Source organism: Sciurus vulgaris (genome assembly GCF_902686455.1).
Source record: "Sciurus vulgaris genome assembly, chromosome: 14".
Taxonomy (NCBI): domain Eukaryota; kingdom Metazoa; phylum Chordata; class Mammalia; order Rodentia; family Sciuridae; genus Sciurus; species Sciurus vulgaris.
In genome coordinates, this window is record NC_136475.1 from 82127946 (window position 1) to 82150504 (window position 22559).

Here is a 22559-nt window from a genome sequence, read left to right on the forward strand (position 1 = left end):
GAAGGCCCTTCCGACCTGAAGGACAGAGACACAGATCTTCTCATCTATACAAGGGTGTTAGTTAAAGCATGGTAAACATATCCATCTCACCACCCAAAGGGAAGACCACCTTTGCCTGGTATTTCCATTCCTGAGATGAGCAGGCAGGGGCAGTGACGTGACTGCAGAGACAATCCCACCCTCCCACATGACCCAGAGTTCCACAAGAAGAGAAGCATTCTATTTCTTCGGCTGTGGAAGCTCTTTTCTAGTTACTCATCCGGGCAGACCCCCTTTTCTTTTGTAACAGTAGCAGAGACTTGATCCTGAGAAACTGAAATATTGATGGAACATAGGAGGGAAAAAAGGAATAACTTCAGAGTCAGCGCTCTGAACATTCGCTCAGATTCAAAACCCAGGCTTCCCACTTATCAGTTTTGTGAAGTCAGACAAGTAGCTCAACAATTCTGTGCTTTAAGTTCCTCTTTACAGATGTGTAGTACCTAGCTCCTAAAATTTACTGGAGAATAAAAGTGATAAAGCAAAGTATCACACAAATCACAAATGGTGAACCTGAGTTTGTGCTTAATTCCATCATCAATTTGAAGGTCCAATGACTTCATTGTAAGCCCACGACAATGGGAGTTGTGAGGACGGAGAAAGATGTTTCATTAATAATTAAAGGCTGAATTTGACAGCTAGTGAGGGGACAGTGGCTTAAACAATTCAGATAGTTTACTGTTGCCAATTTTTTCAGCAGCTTACTGAAAATGTCAAGGACCTGGGAGCCTCCCACCTCTCTGCCCAAATATCCTCAGGTGTCATTTTTTTTTCCTACACCTGATTGCTGTTGCAACTTAAGGCAGAAGGTAGATGATAAAGGAAAAACTATCTATAAGGATATTTTCCTAAGAACAGGCCTTCCCCCTTACCCCAAGGTCTTTCCCTCATGTCGCATAGCCCAGGTATGGGTTACGCAACCACTCATAGCCATTGAGAAATCCAGAAAGCAAAAATGTAATGAAATGCATGATGCATTCTCTGGATCTGGACACATTGTTGCCTGAACAAAGCAAAGAGCAATAGCAGGGGAAGGTAGGTGAGGCACTTTGAATATCAGTGTCTAACACAAAGGATATAATTGGGAGTGGAGCCTCAGTGACCCATGGTAGGTGTTTGAGGTACCACTGCCCCTGGGAACATGATATTTAATGGTAGGTATGTCCAATAGAAGCCACGTGACTAACTCTGTGACATATTATGCACTGCCTTTGTGGAAGAGGTAATGCAATTGTCACTCACAACCACATAGTTCAGCTTGTCTAACTGATCATAAATTCTGGCCAAGGCATACTTCTGGGTGTGTGGAAAAGTACCTACAATGAAACAAATGTTTTTAATAATACTGCTGCAAATGCAATGATCAGCTCATCTCCAAGGATTTACAAAGAACTTTGGGTTTTATTTGCTTGGTTAGGTTTTATAGTGAAGACTAAAATTTCTTAATTGATTTTATTACTTGTGTCACTAAAATTTCATTTTGCAATGCCTTGCACATTACTACATACCTTCAAAGTCAGAACTCATTCCTGATTTAGACTTATGGGAAGACTTTGCATATTTTACGAACATGGATTTTCTTTGAGTTCTTACAGAGTGTTTATTTTGTATTCCAAAAATAAATAATGTATCTATTTTGGAATGCTTTAATGTAAGTCCCTAATGCTTTGGGCATTGTAGTTTGGCTGCCCAGGTGCATTTATCTGGCTCTCTCTAAAACCCTGAGGCTTTACCTTAGCAGGCTCTACAGTAGAAGCTTGTTGATCAGCATCTTTCAGCTTTGGTATCATCTCTACTGGGGAGGGTGTTTCTATTTAGTTCTTGTTTGCTTTTGTTATTTCCTTCAAATCTCTGGCCGGTTATTGCATTCCTGTATCATTTTGAAATTTATAGTCTATTTAATAGCATTTTTATTTTTTATGATTATGTCAGTCTTACCCATAAGAGGGTCTTAGGGAATATGTTTTGAGTTTCTTTCAATAGCAACCACATCTAGAAACTACCTAACTGAATTATGAGTTTTATTTTTTTACTAGAGGGAGCCATGAAACAGAAATGATTTTAGATGTAGATTATAATAATAATTTGGAGGCATCTTTATGATCTGTGAGTTTCATATCACTCTCATGCCTGGCACTCTCTTTGATTATTACAATTCTAATAGAGCACTATGGAACTTATGTACATGGCCAATAACAGCCTCAACTGCAGGGTAGGGGCAAGGAAGCCTGGGTGTGCTGAATACTGAATTGTTCACCAAAATGTCAAGAACAGTTTGTTCAAGGTATCCCAAAGGGCACCACAAATTGGTGTTTCTTCTTCAGAGATAATGTGCTCACAAGGTCTGAAACATTGAATCATCATTAATAGAGAACTTCCATGAAGATAATTTATAGCAAGTATATGAGGATACTTCAGGGAATCTAAATCACAAGGTGACTTTATGTAGGCTCAATCCCAGAAACTAGGAAGTCATCAGGAGCAAGGTGTCTTCCTATCTGTTCTCTGCCTTGCAGACTCAGACATCACCAACATGGATACAGATGTGATAATGCATAGTCACAATAAAGGGTGGTGTTGTGGACAGTAAGTCGGGTCCCAGAGCCCTTCCAACTGCCTCATGTATAATGACTCATTCAATCATCACAGTGAAAGAGGAAAATGAGTAGGGAGAAGTTAAGTGTCTAGCTTCAGGTCACATGAACTGGTAAATAATGAAAATCAAAGTCCTGATTTTGTGTCCCAGATGCCCAGCTTCTGAAATGAGTTCTGTTTTTCCTTCTTTCTCTGCCAACTTGCTTCTTTTTTTTTTTTTTCTTTTTGCTTTTCTGCTTCCACCTATGCCAGATTTCCCCAGACCCAATACTATACATTTTCCCAGTTCAAATGTTTGACAGAGATTGACTACATTCTCTGTGTTCCCATTTCAGTGTCCTGGGAGATACAATCTGTTCTGTAAAACTGGGTCAATAGTTCAGTCTGCATGGAGAGGGACATGTGGTCCTCTGTTCTCACCTGGAGACCCAATACCACCCAGGGTGGTTAGAGACAATTCTAATAGAGCCCCTGTGATCTCAGGAGTCATCCCAGTGCTATCATAATTTCTAACTTGAAATATAAATATTCTCATCCAAGAAACTCATTTACATCACCCCCTGCACTTCTCCATTTATCTTCAATTATTAATTTTAAATCAATCTATATTTCTGTAAGAACAATGACTGACAAGATGAACTATGATCCACCTGCTTCTAGAATTTTTTTATTTGCTTGCTTCCATTGCCTTCTAGATGACTAAACTTACACACCAAATAAATACAATGAAGCTCTAGTAGTCTGCAGTTTCCCTTAAAGATAATAGCTAAAATTAGTAAACTTATTTAAATCTCACAACATTTGAAAGAATTTATACTATTTCCATCTTAATGATGAAGAAACTGATGAAAATAATGCTTCAGATTGTACGGAGTGACAGATTCCAGATTCAAACCCAGTCTGAATGCAGCCCCTGAGCTTGAAAAATTTAGATTAGACTAACTGAATTATCAGTACATATGCCCTTTTTAATTCATTTAAGCCATATTTGTGGGGTACTCTCCTCTGGAAATGTCATAGCAGTCTCAGACATGTCAGTCACCCGTAAATCCGAGTCCCTGTATTTATAATTGTTTGTACTACCTCTCAGAATGACTCTCCACGGATCCCCTTAACTTCCTGGGTATGTGCGAGCACTAGACCTATCTCTGTAACTCTGGGAGCTGGAAGGAAGTGAATTTTATTAGCTAAGACTGTGTTTTGAAATCAGGCTACCTGGACTGAGTTTCTATGTACCCTTTTTCAGAGCAGTATAAATTTCAGCAAAAAACCAAATCACTCTAAATTTCATTTGTAAAACTAGAGACAATGTTTGCATTGGAATGTTTTTGTGAGATTACCTGAGTTGATCCCTGTTGAGTTGATCTGCCTGCAACTGTTAGAGAAACTCAGTGCCAAATTTGCTCTCCACCGCCTCCTCCCTTATATCCCTTACTGCATCTTCCAGGTTTAACACCACTGTCTTCCTCCCTCTCTTGCACATTTCAGCATTGGACTTGAACTTGAACTTGTGTAACTGTGTGGCTATTCAGTCCACTGTCCTGTATCTATCTTCCGTTGTCAAATACCTTTATAGCTTCTGTGATAAGTGAGAGAAAATCTAGGGCTAACAAGTCTTACTGAATTATCTGCTTAGGAAAACTAAAAAGGCAAGACCAGTACTTCGAATGAAGCTTGGATTTTTACAATGCCGTAGAAGGCATGTTCCACGAGAGAGAGTTTCCAAGGAGGATCCAACAGAATAGAAAGATGTTAAGTCATCTATGGCTTTTCTGAGAGAAACAGGAAGTATATTCAGCCATCACTGATTGTCCCAGAGTAGAATATTTAGCAAACATGCCACCTTGAATTTTATTTTAGAGTCCACAGAATCTGTGAAGTTTTACTTCTGCAGCAGAAATGCTATACACCGAATTTCTATTTTCTCCCTTTTTAATTTTCATGGAATTGTATCATGTAAACTTTTCTGTTGGTCCTTTACAAAATGAATGAAGTATTTGTTTTAATCCCCATTTTTTAAATGGAAGTGTTAATTTCTAGAACACCAATGGCTTCTCACGTCATTGCTTAGGACCATGGACTCCCATGCCTTCATGCAGACGGCTTAACATCATAGAGCTCAGAATCAAGTGGGCTGGTTTTCTTCTTTTTGCCGAGCAGCATTAAAATAGTAACTTCTTCATAAATTAGCAATGTGTTTGGCTTCAAGTATTGGGATGTTCATTCACAGATATATAAACAAGTTGTGAACTTAACTGCTAGCAGTGGCTTTATTATTTGAGAATTGTACCCACAATTACAATTCCCTTACTTTTCCCTGACCTTGACAACTGTTCTGGATCTTCAGAAATAGTCTAGAGTAGAAATAAGGAGGGTAAAAGTTTTAGCCTCTGTTGTCTTTCAGAGACAAAGCAACGACTTCTTAGAACACCTTCCTCCCCACCCATGAGCTTGCTCCTCTGTAACAGTGTGAGCTATTATATGTCCAGTTCTCCCAGCAAGGGGCACTGAGAAAGAAGTTTGCAACCCAGCCTCAGAAATGAGGCTGCCCCAGATAAAATCAGCCACTCTAGTCAACAGAGAAAAAGGGTGGGGAGGTGAATCTTAGCAGTGCTGGCTTAGAGTGTCTATCTCTCATAGCTTTTAATATTTTATTCTATATATATGTATTTGCTATATAAAAAGTGTGTGATAATTTGCATTATACATATCATTATTATTATGGTAATTAAAAATATACTGATACCATTGCTTTTCTTTTCCATGGAATACAATCTCCTTTGAAAGAATAATGTTAGTTAATAGTAACTATCGAAGTTGAAAGTGTTACCTTATATTTTTACTGTGCTCAATTTCTAATATGCTTTAATTCATTTGAGCCTCCTAGTATTCCCTTAATGAAGATGAAGAGTATCATTATTATGTTTTACAACAGGAAAATTGATTCCCTGTAGAAGCAAAGGGAATTACTTAAATTAATGGAAGAAGCATGTTTTTAATTCATTTCTTACAGGATGATTTGACTTATAGGTATCAGTACTCAAGAGCTGTCCTTTCATCCAGAAGGACAGAGTGAGTAACACAACTGATAAGCCAGGGTCACTATCGAAAAGTTAACAGTAGATAATGTTCTCAAACAGTAGGAAACTTTACAATTTAAAAAGTTATCATCATTATTTGCTATATAAAAAGTATGATGTAGACATGGCAGGTGAGACCTCAAATTAAATGGGAGGAAACTAAGACATTTTATAAATGAAAGAGCTGGTTTGAAAGCTAATATTCCCAATTATAGTCCAATGACATTTTCACCCCTTAAAAGTGCATATTTTTTCTTTATTTTTCATAAGAAACAATGTTTTGTAAAAGTTAGTAATTCTGAATTTTTTAAGTTAAAACTTGCAAAAGCAAGTCTATATCTAGTATATCTACATGTTCTGTTTGACCTCCATACCAAAGACCATGCTGAAAAAACATGCTTAATTGTCAGTATTAAAAACTCTGTGTTATATAAAATTCTACATTTCCAGCTTCTCTTGACTCTATTTACACTTACACCACAATCCCTGACTGGTATTCCTTAGTCTTCCACAACTCTGTTTTGGCCCCTAATGAGGAAATAAGACAGGCCCTTCACTCAGCTGATTTATGGGCCTGTTCTCGGTAGGCAGGTAAGTTTGTGATTTCTGCTTCACATATAACAAGTCATTTTCTGATTCTGGACACTGGAGTACATGATAAAGTAGTTTTATTTTTCACTTCTGAGATTTCTTTGAGATCTTTTTAGATTGAAAATAGAGAAAGAAAAATATATGTTTTCTTTTTCAAGTTAAATAGAAAAGAAAAAAAACCAACAACAACAAATTCTCACCCTCAGTCTGTTTGGCCATGATTGATGTATGCTAAGTGCATTCAGTCACTGCTGCAAGTGGCTATGACATTGGCAGAGTAGGCAGATAGAGAATAGTGAAGGTGAAAGGTATCTCTGAAAAGAAGAGGAAGGATGCAGATGTTCATATGAAACACAGGCTGATGACTATAAGCTCATCTGCAACCGGGGCTTAGAGTTAGGTCTTTTGAGGGCCGCAGCTTGTCTGAGAATCACACAGCTACTCCATCATTAAGTTAACAGTAGAGAAGGGCTTCTTAAAGGAGTTGACTTACTGTTTGTTTTCCCCCACATAAATATAATTAAATATGAAAGGTGGTGATGCTGGTTGAACATCTGTCTTTAGCTTTCAGATTTTTCACAGTCTGTTGATTAGGTTATGTTTTGTATTATTCCAATGTCCACAGCTGTCAAGTGAAATGGGAGCAGGCCCGCCGGAATCAGGGAGCCGAGGTCTGTGGCGGCTCTTCATGTTCCACGTGGTAATAGCTGGTGACAGCTTCTACTCTGAACAAATTGTTTTCCGTTGGTTGATGGGTCTCAGCTGTTCTAACCTGGGAAGTGATGAGTTTTGCCTTCATTTCGAAAGGAAGATCTGTTCAAATAGAGTTGCTGGCTTCTTTCGTTATTATCGTTTGTTTGATTCAAAGAAAATTTTGTGTGTGTGCACATGCAGTGGTACTTTGGTGCATTTTTGACAGCAAGTTTTGATCTTACCAAAGCACAATAGCTGGAGCTCTCCAAGGTCTGTCTGTTCCTGATATATGAGAGGGAGCGGTCAACACAAGGGCAGGAGGAGCATCTCAGACAATCTCACTCCTACCAGGCTTCCTGAGATTGATGTCTCATCCTGGCTCAGGAGCATAGCTTCTCAGGCTGATATCTTTTCCTCATGAGTGAGGTTAGCTCACACCAATATCCTTGGGTAACACTGAACAGTGGAGTGCTAATTAAAATGGTAGGATCAGGAAACACAGAGGTTCTTCTTTCAGAGGTGTCAGATTGACAGACTTAATTTTATATGCTGTGAGTGTGTATACAGAGAGCTAGAGTTGAGTATGTTGAGATGGAAAGGTCTGGAAGATTTTCTCCAGTGCTTTGATGTTTCTTCCTCTTTCTCTGTATCAACATAGGGTCTTAGAAAAGTATCTAAACATATTTTTCCCCAAGGCATAAATATTGAATAATTGCTGGGTTGCTTACACCTTAATGAGAAATAATAATAAAAGGTATCTATTGCTGTCCAATATAACTTTCTGTCTTGATGGAAATGCTGTATAATTGTTTTGTCCAGATGTACAGCCAGCACACTTCCTTATTAAACACTGAAATGTTGCTAGTACAACTGAACAACTCAATTTTTATTTTTATTTCATTTTGGCTAAATTAACTTAAAATTAAAATAGTTACACGTGGGTGGTGACAACCATAGCAAAGACAGAACAGATCATTCATGATGAGATTTGAAGGTTTCACCTACTTCAAATGAAGTGTTTTGTTGTTGTTGTTTTTCCAGAAGACTTTACATTTCCTGGAGGCACCAAAATGCTATTACTGCCACCTGTAAGGAGAACACTCACCATCTCTAGTGTCCAGCACAGGGTGATTGAAACATAGGCAACAATAAGATATATACATTAAGAATATACATCTGAGTGAATGCATAGAAATAGTAAGAAATGTAATGTATAGTTGAAGCAATCACTTTTTTGAGCCAGGCAATGTGAAAATCATGTTTCATGCATTATCTAGGCAACTATTCTGTGAGGTACATATTATTGCCATTCCAATTGTTATAGATAAGGAAACTGAAGGGTGGGAAATTAAGGCCTTGCCCTCAGCTTAAAAAGCTAGTAAATATTGAAGACTTGTCTTCCACATGGTTCTGTATCTCTCCAATGTTCACAGTCCCAGCTACAATCGCTATTGTGACATAGTCCTAAAAGTCAGCTTGCTGTAAAGGACAATTAATGAGTCCCTTATCCCATTGCAGGGCTGTCAATATCTGGGGTCCCTGTCTTTTCTTTCCTTGATGATTATATTGGAAATAAAATGATGTCTGGATGCAACTAGCACAGAGTAAACACTCTGTAAAAGGCAGCTGTATTATTTCTTACTATCATAATTACATGACATTTCTATAAACTCTAATTGCCTATGTGATATCAATCAGAAGGGTCACTGAATCATGAATGGATATCAGAAGTGATTGTGCCCTTAATGTCACCAGTGACAAAAATATCAGAAAATTATAGTTCTTAAGATTAAAAGGGTCCAATGAAAGTAGCCAAAAACATTTAGTCCTGGAGAGAATTCTATTGCTGTGTGTAGTTCTCTTCTCTATTCAAAATTGGTAATTATCCTTATGATTGTGCTTACCAATGTTTCCTAATTTGGGATTTTTAAAACCTCCTATACCTCATTGTTCATGTAACTATGGCAGGATGGAACTTGATGGGGAGGGGGGGTCTTTAAACTGTATTGAATTATTAATTGAAGCAGAGATTCCATCTGCAAATTTTCTACTGGGTATAGTAAATTACTTTCTTGCCATTCATTCTCCCTGGAATAGATTTCCTGGCACTTCCACCCATAGGACATGTCAGCCACTGCTCTGGGCACTGAGGTTGGTGAAAACGGTTCCACTGATTATATTAAGAGGGGGGGAAATCTACCACAAAGCACTTAGCTGTCAGCCATATGATCTGAAGTAAGTTCAATGAATTGATCTGTTTTAATTCTTCAGTATTTCTAATTGGTCCCATGCTGATTGTCAGTTAGTACTTATAGCATTAAATTCAGATTAACCATTTGATTGCTAATCTTTGTATTATTGATAGACTGAAATTTTAGGGCTCTTCAATTTGACTTTATCTTCATATCGGACACGTTAGCATTGTTTTCTGTTTGTGACATGTCACATAGTTCTGATGATACAAAATATACCCAGTGGGCTCCCAGTAGATTAGCAAAGCAAACAAATCCCTGGCAAATCAGCTGGTGACCTCTTGGTCCTATAGTAACAAAGACCTGCCTATGCCATCTATTCTGCACTGAGACAGAAGCAATAAATGACAATTGGAGGGCTTCCGGCCTGCAAGGCCAGGAAATCCAGGCAGAATGGTGCAGACTGGTCATTGGATAGGCGTACGGTTGAGGGAGGGCCAGTGCTGGAAGCTGAGCCTTGAGAAATGTCAATCATCCGAGTGGGCGAGGGAAACATCCAGAGACCACATGTCTATGTGGGTTGAGGAAGAGAAGAAGCTGTGGAGTGGGAATGAGTTCAAGTGGTTCTCTGCTGGAGGAGGGCTTTGTCTCTACAAACCCAGCATCTGAGATAGAACAAGTAGGACACAAGATTCAGTTTGTCTGTTTCAATTGTTTCTTTCTTTCTTTTTTTTTTTTTTTTTCAGTTAAAAGATAAATGTCAATTCAATCATTTCCTTCATTTATATTCACTTTAGTCTGTTGAGACAAGCAGCTGAATTGGGGTGCTTTTCTAGTGAAGTATGTGTCAACATCAACACCGTGCTGAAATATGTAGTAGGCTCTCTGTACTTGCCCAATAAAGGGATATGTGTTTTCCTCTGAACTCAACAGAGCCCACAAGAGACTAGATGGGAATTAATAAAAAGGAGAGAGGAAGAGAGGGTGGGAGGATGGAAGGGAAGGAGGAAGGAAGGATGGAAGGAAGGAAGGAAGATAAGAAGGAAGGAAGGGTAAATATTAAAAACAGAAAACTAAAGCACGAACTGACTCAGCAGTGTTTTGTTGACTTAGCAGGATGATGATTCTTCCTCCTTCTAATGTTGGTTATAAGGGACAGAAAATCATATGTACTTGGTTCTGAAATTCTTTAAAGGGAAAACTGTTAATCTGAGGCAGTATCTTCACTGATAGCTGGGTTGAGGTTTTAGAAAGAAAGTGAAATTAGAACTTAAATAAGGGAAATCCAGGGATGGTTATTAAATAAATTGCAATCAGGAGTTAAAGGAATATACCAAATACCAAAGTTCAGGCCAGAGGTGAAAGCCAAAGATTGCCAGATATTACATCACGATTTTATAGTTGGAGAAGTCAGCCAAGTTTACAGAGAAATCAGGCAGCAAGGACTGGTGCCTGGAATGTTCTTCAATGTACATTCTTTGTTGCAGGTCATTACTGTTTTCGAGAGGTAGAATTGTATCTATGCTCAGACACAGTGCGGCCTTTGACAGTTTCTGCAGAAGCACTTTTTATATATACATATACATGTGTCTTGTTTTCCACAACATCTTACTTGTGTTTTTTTTTTTTCAGAATACACTTTTCTCACTAGTATATTTTTTATATAAGCACTGGATTCTATATTCTTATCTGTGGTTTGAGTCTAACAAGAAAAAATGTTATTTGGTTTGTAGACTATTAGTTAACATCTTTGATTCCATGATATCTGATAGATCATCTTTGGAGCTAAAGAAGCAATGACTCAAGACCATCTTGAGGAAGCAACTTTCACCAAAGTATTACAATATCACAGCTTTTCCTCTTTTCTAATTCCATTTCTGCCCATAACCCTTACTGTCACAATTAGAGGCTATAATGAAAAAAGTATAAACATTGTTATATCCACATATTAGAGAAAACATTTGGCCTTTGGTTTTTTGGGTTGGTTTATTTCACTTAGGACGATATTCTCCAATCCCATCCATTTACCAGCAAATGCCATAATTTCATTATTCTTTAAAGCTGAGTAATATTTCATTATATATCATATATATATATGAATACCACATTTTCTTTATCCATTCATTTGGACATCTAGGTTGGTTCCATAGTTTAGCTATTGTGAGTTGAACTGGTATAAACATTAATGTGGCTGTGTCACTATACTTAATTTACCATAAGGGGGTGGGGCTAGGGCAGAATAGAATTACTTTATATTAGGTAGAGGGGAGGGAAGGGAAGGGAAGGGGTGTGGGGGTAGGAAGGATAGTAGACCGAAACAGACATTATTACCTCATGCACACATATGACTGCATGACTGATGTGATCCTACAAAATGTACAATCAGAAAAATGAGAAATTATACTCCATTTATGTATGATCTATCAAAATGTATAAATGCATTGGACTGTCATGTACAACTAAGCATACAAATAAAAAAATTTTAAAAAGACACTGCCACAGTTGTTTGGAGGAAAGGTCTAGAACTTGTTGGGTCTGGATCTCAACATTTGCAGGATCTATTTCAGATTTCGTAGATTTTTTGTTTGAGATATTTATTGGGATAATTGTAGATTTACATTCAGTTGTAAGAAGTAGTACAGTGAGATCCTGCATCCATTTTGCCCATTTTTTTTTGATGGTAACATTTTTAAAAATTATAGTTAATTTAAAACCAAGTCATTGACATTGAAACAAACCACAGATCTTATTCAAATCCACCCATTTTTATTTTTAATGGTATATGTGGGTATGTGTGTGTGTGTGTGTGTGTGTGTGTGTGTGTGTGTGTCTGTCCCTATGTCTTTCTCTGTGTGTGTGTGAAGTTCTATACAATTTTATCACCTGTGTTGGTTTCTGTATCTGGCACCACAGTCAAAATAGGGTTCCATTGCAGTAAGTTTCCCTGGGGTTACTTACCCTCATATCAGCACACTCACCTTCCTTCAAACTCCTCACTTCACAGACTTTTTAAACTTTAAAAGAGTTCAAATTTTACCATCAGTACAGGAATGTCCAAAGTCTATAATTAGGAAAAGTCAGGATGCAATCAAGATTCAAATTAAAATTAGTTTTAGGAAGCAGAAGCATGCAGCAGTAGCTGCATGAGAATACGGGCTCACATAAAGACCCTTTTCTTGAAGAAATAGTTTCAGGTCCCTAGTTGAGTCACAAAGGAAGAGAGGGAGAAGATTTAGGTTTTTTTCTTTTTAATATCTGTAAGTTTACTGCAAATTCAAATGACAAAACTTCAAAAAATAATAGTACACCTTCACCATCTTCAACCTCAGATAATATAATACTTGTTAATAGTTCTTAATTGCTTTATTATTAATATATTTCACTAGGAAACACTTTAACCAGAGGGAATTTTGGGACAAAAGATAACATATCAATAGCAGATTCATGTTATACAAATGCTATCCAGAAAAGAGGTTCCAATTCACACCCTTACTTTAATATTGCACTGGCCAAACTGAGTATTATTTTGCATTTTTAATCTATGCAAATTTTGTGTGAATATTTGTTTCTCATTGCATTATCATTTTAAATTGCATATAACTGATTTTTATTTGCAAATTACTTATTTTTTCTTCAGCCATCAATATTTCTTATTTTAATTTGATTTTGCTTTATATTCTTCTCTTTTGTCTGTCAGAACTCTTTGTTTTGTAATTATTTTATTTTTCATTGTACCTATGTTGAAATATTACACAGGATTTTTGCATATCAATTTTATAAACAGTTTCTGATTTTGCATATGAATTTTAAATCAAGATTTCTACCACTGAAAATTTGCTTAAAAAATGCTCTGCTCGTCAGAAAAAAAATAAATTTCAAGAATGCACTCAATCTTCTTTCTTACTGATGTGTACTTGCTCATATTGTCTATGTTGGAATGTTTAATGAATGTTTTACCCTATTTGATTCCAGATTTAAGTTAGAAATCATTAGTATTTTCTTTCGTTCAGGTATCCAACTTTTTTTTAATATAAATGCCCTTTTCTCTAGCTTTCAAAAGCTCACTTGACTATACACTACAGTTATATATATATATATATATTTTTTTTTTTTTCCTTCAAATTTTCAGCATATGGCTCTAGTGCATCTGCCTTTTCTTGGCCTGATGCCATGTGCTTAGTTACTGTAGTTTTAAAATACGTTACTCTTTGAAAGAAAAATCCACTCCTATGGCTATTTAAAATGAAAATTTGTTTGCAATCCTTAGATATTTATTTTTCCATGTAAGTCATTCATATAATTAGTAATCAGATATTTGTTTTCACTTATTAGGAGAACCATGTATGGGTAAAATTAGCTTACATTATACTTTAGATTAATTCTTGGAGATCTTTTCTTTCCTTATTAACAAATTTTATAATATTAATTCTTAGTGCTGTATCTTTATTCTTTATTCAAGTCTTTTCTTAAGGATTTCTAAGTTTGCTCAGTTTTCTTCACATAGATTCTGCACATTTGCTGAGAGCCTTAGGGAAGTTCCTCTGGCTCTTAGGGTGAATTATTAAAAATGGGGGAAATGATGCTTCTCCACAGGTTTTTGTACAATTCTTCTTTTCTGCCTCTCAGTGGTATGGCAGAAATGACTGAGTGTTACTAGTGAGTGAAAAGAATAATGAATAACTAGCTATCTTTGATGGAAACTCCAAGTCTTCTTTTTTTAACTGACTCCTAAGATATTATTGAGTAGGAATATGGGTTACTGAGCAGGCTAAGTGACCTCAGAAGATAATTTTGAAACACAACTTCCAAGATAGGTTATACATCTCCTTAGTTATGTTCTCCCCGGTCTTTTCCTGCTCAATCTATCTATGCCCTTTAGAATACAGAAAAGGTAGGAAGTGGGGTTCTATCCTCCAAAGGCAGCTCAGAGGAGCACACAATTGACGGAGGTACATGAGATGGGAAAGAGACAAAGGATCCAAATAAACAAAGGGTGTAGAAGGCTGTTTGAAAGAAAAATAGTGTTTTCAGCTACTTTTGCCAAGTGATGTGCCTGACCAGTGACATAGAAGCAATAAGAGGAGTCACAAATTCTGGGAAATGTTCTCAAGGGAGCAAAATTTGCTCATTTTCCTGCATTTCTTCTTATGGAATTTGGAATATTGACATAACGACCCCCTCTAGATTTCTTGAACATGGGAGAAAGAGAAATTATCAGCTTTTCAATATATATTTCTGAATTTTGTGATAATTGCTGCTGAACCTGATTTTAACAAACATAATAATAATCATCATAATAATGTGTATCTCTTGTAGGCATAATTCATACCCACTAGTCACCACTCTAACATAAAGTTTGTACACATTTTTTAATGGCTATCTGAAAGTAACTCTAACTTCATATAATTAATCATTGGTCTTTTAAATCAGTATTTACTAACCTCTGATAAAATTTATAATTTTTGTTTTATGTTTTTTCTTGTTCTACTCACCTAATTTTAGATTATTTTGGACTGTAAAAGGTAAAGAAATTTGTATTGATCCTATTTCTTACCATGCATTTATTGATTGTATTCCTATACTGAGAACTTATAACTCATATTCTCTTCTTTAACCAGAATCCAGCATTTCCTCCACCCGAGTTGGACAATTAAATGAATGCAATATAATTTGACTCTAAGGTTTAGATTTAATTTTCAGTGGGTTGATAATTTAGAAAAAAAATAGCTTGGGAGTATTGTCTTTAAGATAGCATTAGAATTTTTTTGCTCAATTCCCTAACAAGGAGAAGTATTAAAGTATCAGCTTTAATAAGCACCATAATAGGAAAATATACTTTTAAGTTCCCATCACACTCCTGTGAAGTTGGTCAGTGTCCGAAGCAGAGGAACTCTCATTACCAACATGCAGAATTCTAACAGAAACAACATACCATGGTAGTTAATGAGATTTGAGTCAGGCTGCCTGATTCCAAGCTGGCTTTACCACTTTCTTACTATGGGAGATAATTGCTAATGTTTTCTGTAAAACAGAGACGAAGATGGGATCCCAAGATAAATGAGGATTGCAAAGAAAAAAAAAAAGTATGCAGAAGAGTGTTGTCACCACATAGTATGTACTCAATAAAGTCTGGCCTTGGTGGTATTATCCAACTTCTTAATTCTGTTAGTTTGTTTGATGAAAAATGATAGCTAGTTGTTTGAAGTTGTAGTTTCTAGATTAACAGTGGCTTTAAACATGTCAGTAGTCATTTGTATGTCCTCTGTGACTTGCCTATCCATGTTCTTTGTCCATCTTTTCTCCTGCACTGACTTCTTTAGGTGAATTGGTTGGCATTTCTTTTACATTAAGCACAGTCATCTTTATGTGTATTGTATTTTTTAATTTTTTTTGCAAATGTTTTCTCTCAACCCCACATATATAATCTTAAAATGTTTTCATTAAACTAATCTACATTCAGAAGAAAGTATAGTGCAAGAACATTTACAATCTGAATACATCTGTGTAGCCAGTATCCAAATCACGGAAAAGAGAAAATACACCAAAAGTCCAGAAGCTCCTTCTTGGCCTTTCTAACATCCACCATGTCCACGTGTGACCACACCCTGACTTCTAACAGCAGGGAGGGTGTGTTCTCATGTTTTTGTACTGCAAACAGCAAGAATCACAGGAAATGGTAATCTTTTGTATCTAGCTGCTATTATTTGTAAATCTGTCTTATTTAGGCATGGCATTTTTCATTTTAGAATTCTTTTGATGTTTTAAATAATTTAATTCTGCGAGGGCTCAGTTAAGCAAATATAGAAAATACTTCTTTATGTACAGTTTCAGCAAGGGATAAACTGGTTCACATTTTAGTATAATGTTATATCGCTGGGTAATTTCACCACCTAAACAAATTTTTTAAAACCAAAATGAATGAAAGTCCTCCTAATCATTGAAATTCTAATTCTCAACAGCGTCTTAGCTGATGTCCATTACTTAGTATTTACAGTTTCCCACCATCCGGTTCACATTTTCTTTCACATTATGTCTTCTCCTCTGGGCTGGCCCACAAGGACAGGCCTCTTGTGGTCTTCCAAGCTTGATGCTCCCTCAGAACTGCTGTCTTCTACTCAGGTCCACCCTCCACCTAACTCACCTTGAGTAAGTTGAAGCTCACTGAACTAATGAAGTGGAAGCAAGACAGAGGGATAAGACGTTACTGGGGAAGAGACGGGGTGTGTAAACGCACCACCGGTGGAGACCTTCCAGTCGTTACAAGAGGAGGTCCCTCTATCCTCATTTGTAATGCAGAAGACATTTCCATTCACAGAAAGGTCCACAAAGCATTTGAGCAAGAGTAGGCAAGAGGCATTTATTAGGAGGGAAGGTTGAGGAGGTAGGTTGGGCTTCATATCATGAATGGATGTGTGCAGTGTCCATGGAAAAGTACATGGATTTTAATCTGTTGTTGGTGAGTGACAAAAGAACTTGTGCACCTATTCTGTTTTAATGTGTGACAGGTTTGAAGTGAAAAGGGCAGTAGGGCAGGGTGATGGCTGTGCTACCCACTGAGTAAAGGAATACAAGTGATCTGCTCTCTCATCAGAACTGCCATTACCCTGTTGTTAGCCACCTCTTCCTAACAGAAGAGTCCTAGATGGGCGACACCCTCTGTCTGGAGTCCCCATCTGTGGGCTTGGGTGACTGAGGACTTTCTAATATAACGCCATCTTTCTTGTAGGTGACACAGTAAACCCATGTCCACCTGCTGTTGTAAGAGCCTCAGCAGTTTTCTTTTTCTTCATATGTGAGATTGCTTTGATTCTTCTCAATTGCTATTTTAGAACTTAGATATTTTCTTAAGCCTGTTGCTTAAGTACACCCTTTTATTCTCAGCAAATTTGCCTTTTAGTTTGTGAAGAATATTGGATACTTCATGAAAAATTTCTCTGAATCCTTCTTCTCTTCCATCAACGTAAAATCTGATGTATCATTATAACCAACTCTGTTTTTCTGGTGTTCAGAGATAAGATGCCCTTCTCCTTTATGACCATACTCTATCCACTTATTCCTTTGACCCTGTATCCATATACTTTCTTCGCCTGCTCACCTACCCTCTCCCATAGCTTCAATTTCTCCCTAAACTTTGCCCTAGGATCACCAAGATCATGTTGCTTTTCTAGATTACTGTTCCAACCCTGTGGAGGGAGGAAGCAAGGAGTTACTTCCCTTAGCCAAAGAGAGTTTCTTCCATTTTTCTTTGCTCTTCTTACTGTGGGATACTGCTGTGGAAATGCTTAAGTCTTCAATTTATGCCGTGCATGCTGAAGTTAATGTGAGTGAGGACCATCACGCATGTGAAGAACCCATTAGTTACATGATGCCATAGCTCATCTTGCCTCCAACCCTGCTACTTAAATCCTGAGAGTGCAAATCAGATAACATTCCTCTACCCCTGAGGACAGCTCTTAATTTGCTTCTGGATACACTCAGATCATTTGACTTCTTTCTCAAGCTGAACCTGCATGCACTCTGTTTTTCTCTGATTTCAAGTGTTAATTTATATTTTCCCTATTTTTATGTTTTTGGCCAATGAATACAAATATATTTCCTGGCAACCTGCTGTGTTCCATATGCTGTTCTAGATTCTGAAAATCTAAATAAGAGTAAGAGAGACAGCATTCCCAAACTGGTGGAGTTTTTACATTTACAAAAGTATGGTAAGGGTGAATGGCATGGAAAGAAAAGACAATACACATTTTCCAAGTAAATACATAGCATATTTTTAAAAAGATTCTAGAAATATTGAGATAGGGGTCATTGAAATATTTTTTTTTCACTGCTTACTTCCCAAGTAGACTTTTTGCACCTCTGTGCTTAAACTCTTTTCATCTTAGTAGTTAAGTTCTGCAGACTTCAGCGCAGCTCATTTGTACAGTCAAGGTTTACAGAAAAATGTAATCATCTTATAACTTTGAGACTTTGAATGAGCTATTCTTCAAGATCATCCAGAGTCTTTACTACTACAGAGGGTTTGGTATTGTTTTGTCTTCAATCCAACAATGTAAACTCCATCTCCTTCCACTAAACTGAGTCAGGAGGGAAGCCCTTTTATGTTTGGGAACCTCTCAACCTGGCCCTTGACTCGATTGCTTGGTTCCCTGCTGGTGACTCACTATTCGTAGAAGGATAGTAATTGTTCTGTCTTAGTGTCACATTATTGTTGGGGCAGGTCTCAAGACAAATGAGGCAAAGCAGAAGCTTTTACAAATTATCAAGTTGTAAAAAGAATACAGCATCCATGATGACCATGTGGCTTATTTAGAAAATTTTGAACTCAGTCAGATCAGCTGTGTGGCAACATGAAGGTCAAGCCTTCAGCCTGTCCAACTACATGGTGTCCTTCTACCATCTATGTTAGCCTCCCAGGTCTCCAGAGGAAACGATTCTAGTGGCTACAGAAAATTACGTTTTGTGCTCTTATTTCACTAATAGTGAATGAAAGAGCTTTGACAAAGTCCGGATGATAACAATATGCTCAGATAGATTTACAGGTTTCTTTCATCATCTCCCTGTCTCTTCCATGAGCCAAGTTCATCTGGCATCAGAGGGAAACCTTTAAGCAGAGGTAATATGTGGAGCCTCATGGATGACAACCCCAAAACTCAGTATTCTTATGGCACTTTATAGACATTTCTCTTCAGCCTTTAATGAGCTGCTGCTGAGTCTGGTTTTGTCATCTCCACTGGAGCCTCACAACAGGCACTGAGTGGTCAGCAAAAGATTAATAAGTCACAAGACAAGAAAATTGAGTGTTGTAGACGAAAGCCCATATTCAGACTGCATTTGTGAAGGAATAGGTGGAATAAAAATTGGATTATAGGGAAGAAGTATTTTACAACAAGGGGAGCCCAGGCAAACACCTCTCAAGGTATTGGTGCAAAATTCACTCTGCAGGTGTGGAGTTGATTACTCCTGCGGATGGCCTGGTTCTCTGCTGCTTGATATTAATTTTTCGTATCAACGGAATGGGACCAAGGCTGCCCAAATATTTGGTTGAGCGTTATTCTGGGTGTGTCAGTAGGGTGTTCCTGGATCAGATCGCCCTCCCTAATGTGCAGGGCCTCATCCATTAGAAGAGGGCTTGAACTAAACAGAAAGGTCAACCCTTCTGTGAATGAGAGGGAACTTCAGTCCATAGCTTGAGGAAGGACGTTGGTTCTTTGTTGCATTAAACTTGAACTGAAAGATCCAGTTCTTTTTGGGTCTCCAGCTGGTTACCATATGAATAAGAACTACACCAGGCCATCATCCTCAGACTGGAACTATGGCATTCACACACACACACACACACACACACAGACACACAGGTTCCAGCCTTGGGCTGGTCTCTGTATTTTGTAGAGCAACAATGAGCACAGAAAATGGAGTATATTTCTGAGTTTTGAGAAAGCTTTTCCCTTCCTCAGCCTCCTCCTTGGTCCCCCGCCCACAGCAACACACCACACATAGTGAGTTTGTGTTAACCTACCTTTGCGAGTATCTCTGTTTTTATCCTTCCCTTCATTCCAACTTCCTTAAAAAGAAAAAAAAATAATAAAGCTATATATCTTAATGTAGTCATGAAGACTCTATAATTGTTGTCTCAAATGCCTGACATGACACATAGAATTGGCAGTAGCAAGTGTATTCAGAAATAATCTTGTGGTAGATTTCTGTATAGATTCAGAAGTCCTCACTTTTTTAATCCAAAAGGACAATTAAATATAATCAAACAATTCAAAAACCAGAGATTACATCTGAGTATGACTCAGAAAACATTGAAAGGAGAAAGAAGGAAGGGAGGGAGGGAGGAAAGGCAGAGCGTGCTTGTTTTATACAAGCCATTCCTTCTGTGTGGCAGCATCACTAGATAAATAAGTAAGAAGATCTTACCTCCAGGAGTTAATAAGCCAATGAAGAATGAGGTCTTGTGCACAACTGACTATAGCACAACTACTCTCGAGGAACTCTGACAGCCCATTTACTTGCTAGTGAATCTAGAACATTCCTAGGTGATCTTAAGTTTACGTTAAGCTAAGCCATCCAAACTTTCCAGTAAAGCCCTGCTTCCCTAATACAAGTAGATGGCTAACTCTGGCTTAATGGCCTTCGGGCTGCATGCCATTTCCAGCGATAGAGCCCATGTTTCCAGGACAGGCATTGTGTTTCGGATTTGCTAAAAAGACAAGTACAGAGAAAGGAGAACACTCAACACAGAGTGCTTAGATGACCTTCCGCCTCCCCATGTGTTCAGACATGGTGATCAGAACCCTAGATACATCCTGTATCTCTGGAGCGTAAGACTTCAGTATCAGTCTTCCTGTGAACCCCAGTGATGTCCATTATAATTCCCTACCAATTGTCCCCATAAACAAGGATATATAAAATTCAAAATTATTTACATTTAGTAATACAAGTCACTGTAGCAGAATTGTGTCTCTTAGTATGTTTAATATAAAATTATAATGCCTTAGGCACTAGAATAAGTACCTAGTCCTCTCTTATGTCATATTCATAACAAAATAAGATGAATATTATCTTTATCTTGAACAGTGAACAAATGAGGCTTAGAGTGTTGTTATAATGAATTACACAAGGACAGTCACCTGATAAGCCGAAAGGCTGGAATTTGTTTTTGCATTTGCCAGTCTCCAGGCAATGTTTCTTTCTGTCAAGCCATGGATGCTGAGGTTCTGTTCATGTAGCAATAGGCATCTAGAGAGAGGGCGAAGTGGTTAATCAGATCAAGATGTAAAAGTCCAGCTCTCTTTCCACTCAGCCATTTACTCATGCACTTGTCTATTCATTATGTATACTTCAGCTTCTACTTTGTACCAGTTACGGAGCAGGCTGTCACAGACTAATGTATTCATCGCAGTTCATGGTTTTAAATAACTCAGAAATGCAGCCTTTGGCTGGGCGGCATTTTGCTTTCGTATCTCTCTCCTTCCCCTTCCTCAATGTCTACTGCATTCCTGTCCTTTGCCCATTCAACTAGAGGACTTGCCTCCCTTCTCCCCTACCGCTTAACCTCCAGGTGAACCTCAGGCTTCATCTCCTCCAGAAAACATGCTCCAAGCACCTATGACCTCCTCAGATACTTAACAAGAGATGCCACTTGGTGATGAATTGTTGCCTAAATATTTATGTTTGTTTGATTTTTCCCAGTAGACTATAAGCTTATAGACAACAGGATATGAGGATAAAACATTTTCCTCTTCATTAATATCCAAAATACTATGTCCATAATAACTGCTCAGTAAATTCAGAATATCTTTCAGCTATTTGAACCTCTTGAAAGTCAGCCAGACATTAATGAGACAGCATCAAAGTTGCCCCTCTCTAAACAAACCCCTTGCTTAAGACACAAGTGTTACTGGAATTCTTATAGTTGCATGGGTTGTCCTTAGCTCTTGGCAAGTTTCCAGTCTCCAACCTTGTTCAATGTCCCTAGTGACAAGGAGAAGGATTCCATTACTTTGCAACTACATTTCCAAACACTATACTAAGAATAAACTAAAATTCCTCTGGAAAACAGGTCGCTGCTCATCAAAGAAGAATTTCATGCAAGATGATGTAATTTTTATATGAATTAACAAAACTTATAAAGGTGACACTCTACATATTAAACTGTCAATGTAAAAAAATTTGTTTAATTTTTCCAAATGTATTTAGCTCAAAAAGGAAAGAGAATTCCCTTTATTTCCCCCACAGTCAAGACTTTTTTTTCCTTTGCAACACTCTCAAACCTTGTATCTTATTGAGAGTTGATGGTGACCTCAGGAGTACCTTATTAATAATGAACCAGAGGGGCTCAGCAGAGCTTGAGTTTGGAGTAATAAATCATACTATAACTAAGTGCCATGTTTGCAGTTTTAGAATTTAAAGGAATATGATAACCAAAATTGAGGGTCTAGTGAGGGATGAGAGTGACTAGGAATAAGGACTGACTTTCCATGGGGCTGACGTGTGCTCATGGTTATTAATGACATTTACATTCTACATTGTTAATTGTTGCTATTATTTCCCATTACAATGTAAGTAAATTTTTAAAACAAAACCTCAAATGTCAGGCTCAGATATCATGTTGTGCCTCTGTTCAAGAAAGTTTATATGCACATTTTAGGTTATTTGGAATGATGGATAATAAGATAAACATCAAGGTGATTAGTGATACTTATGGCAGCAAATTTGCAACAAGTGAGATTCCAAGGGGCTATAACAGGGACATAAGAAAGTTAACAAGGTAATTAAACATATGAACTTTAGTGAATTAACCACCATGCAATCTAGCTAGTTTATCAGAAAACTCCTTTAAGTTAGCAAGGATAATAATTTCTAT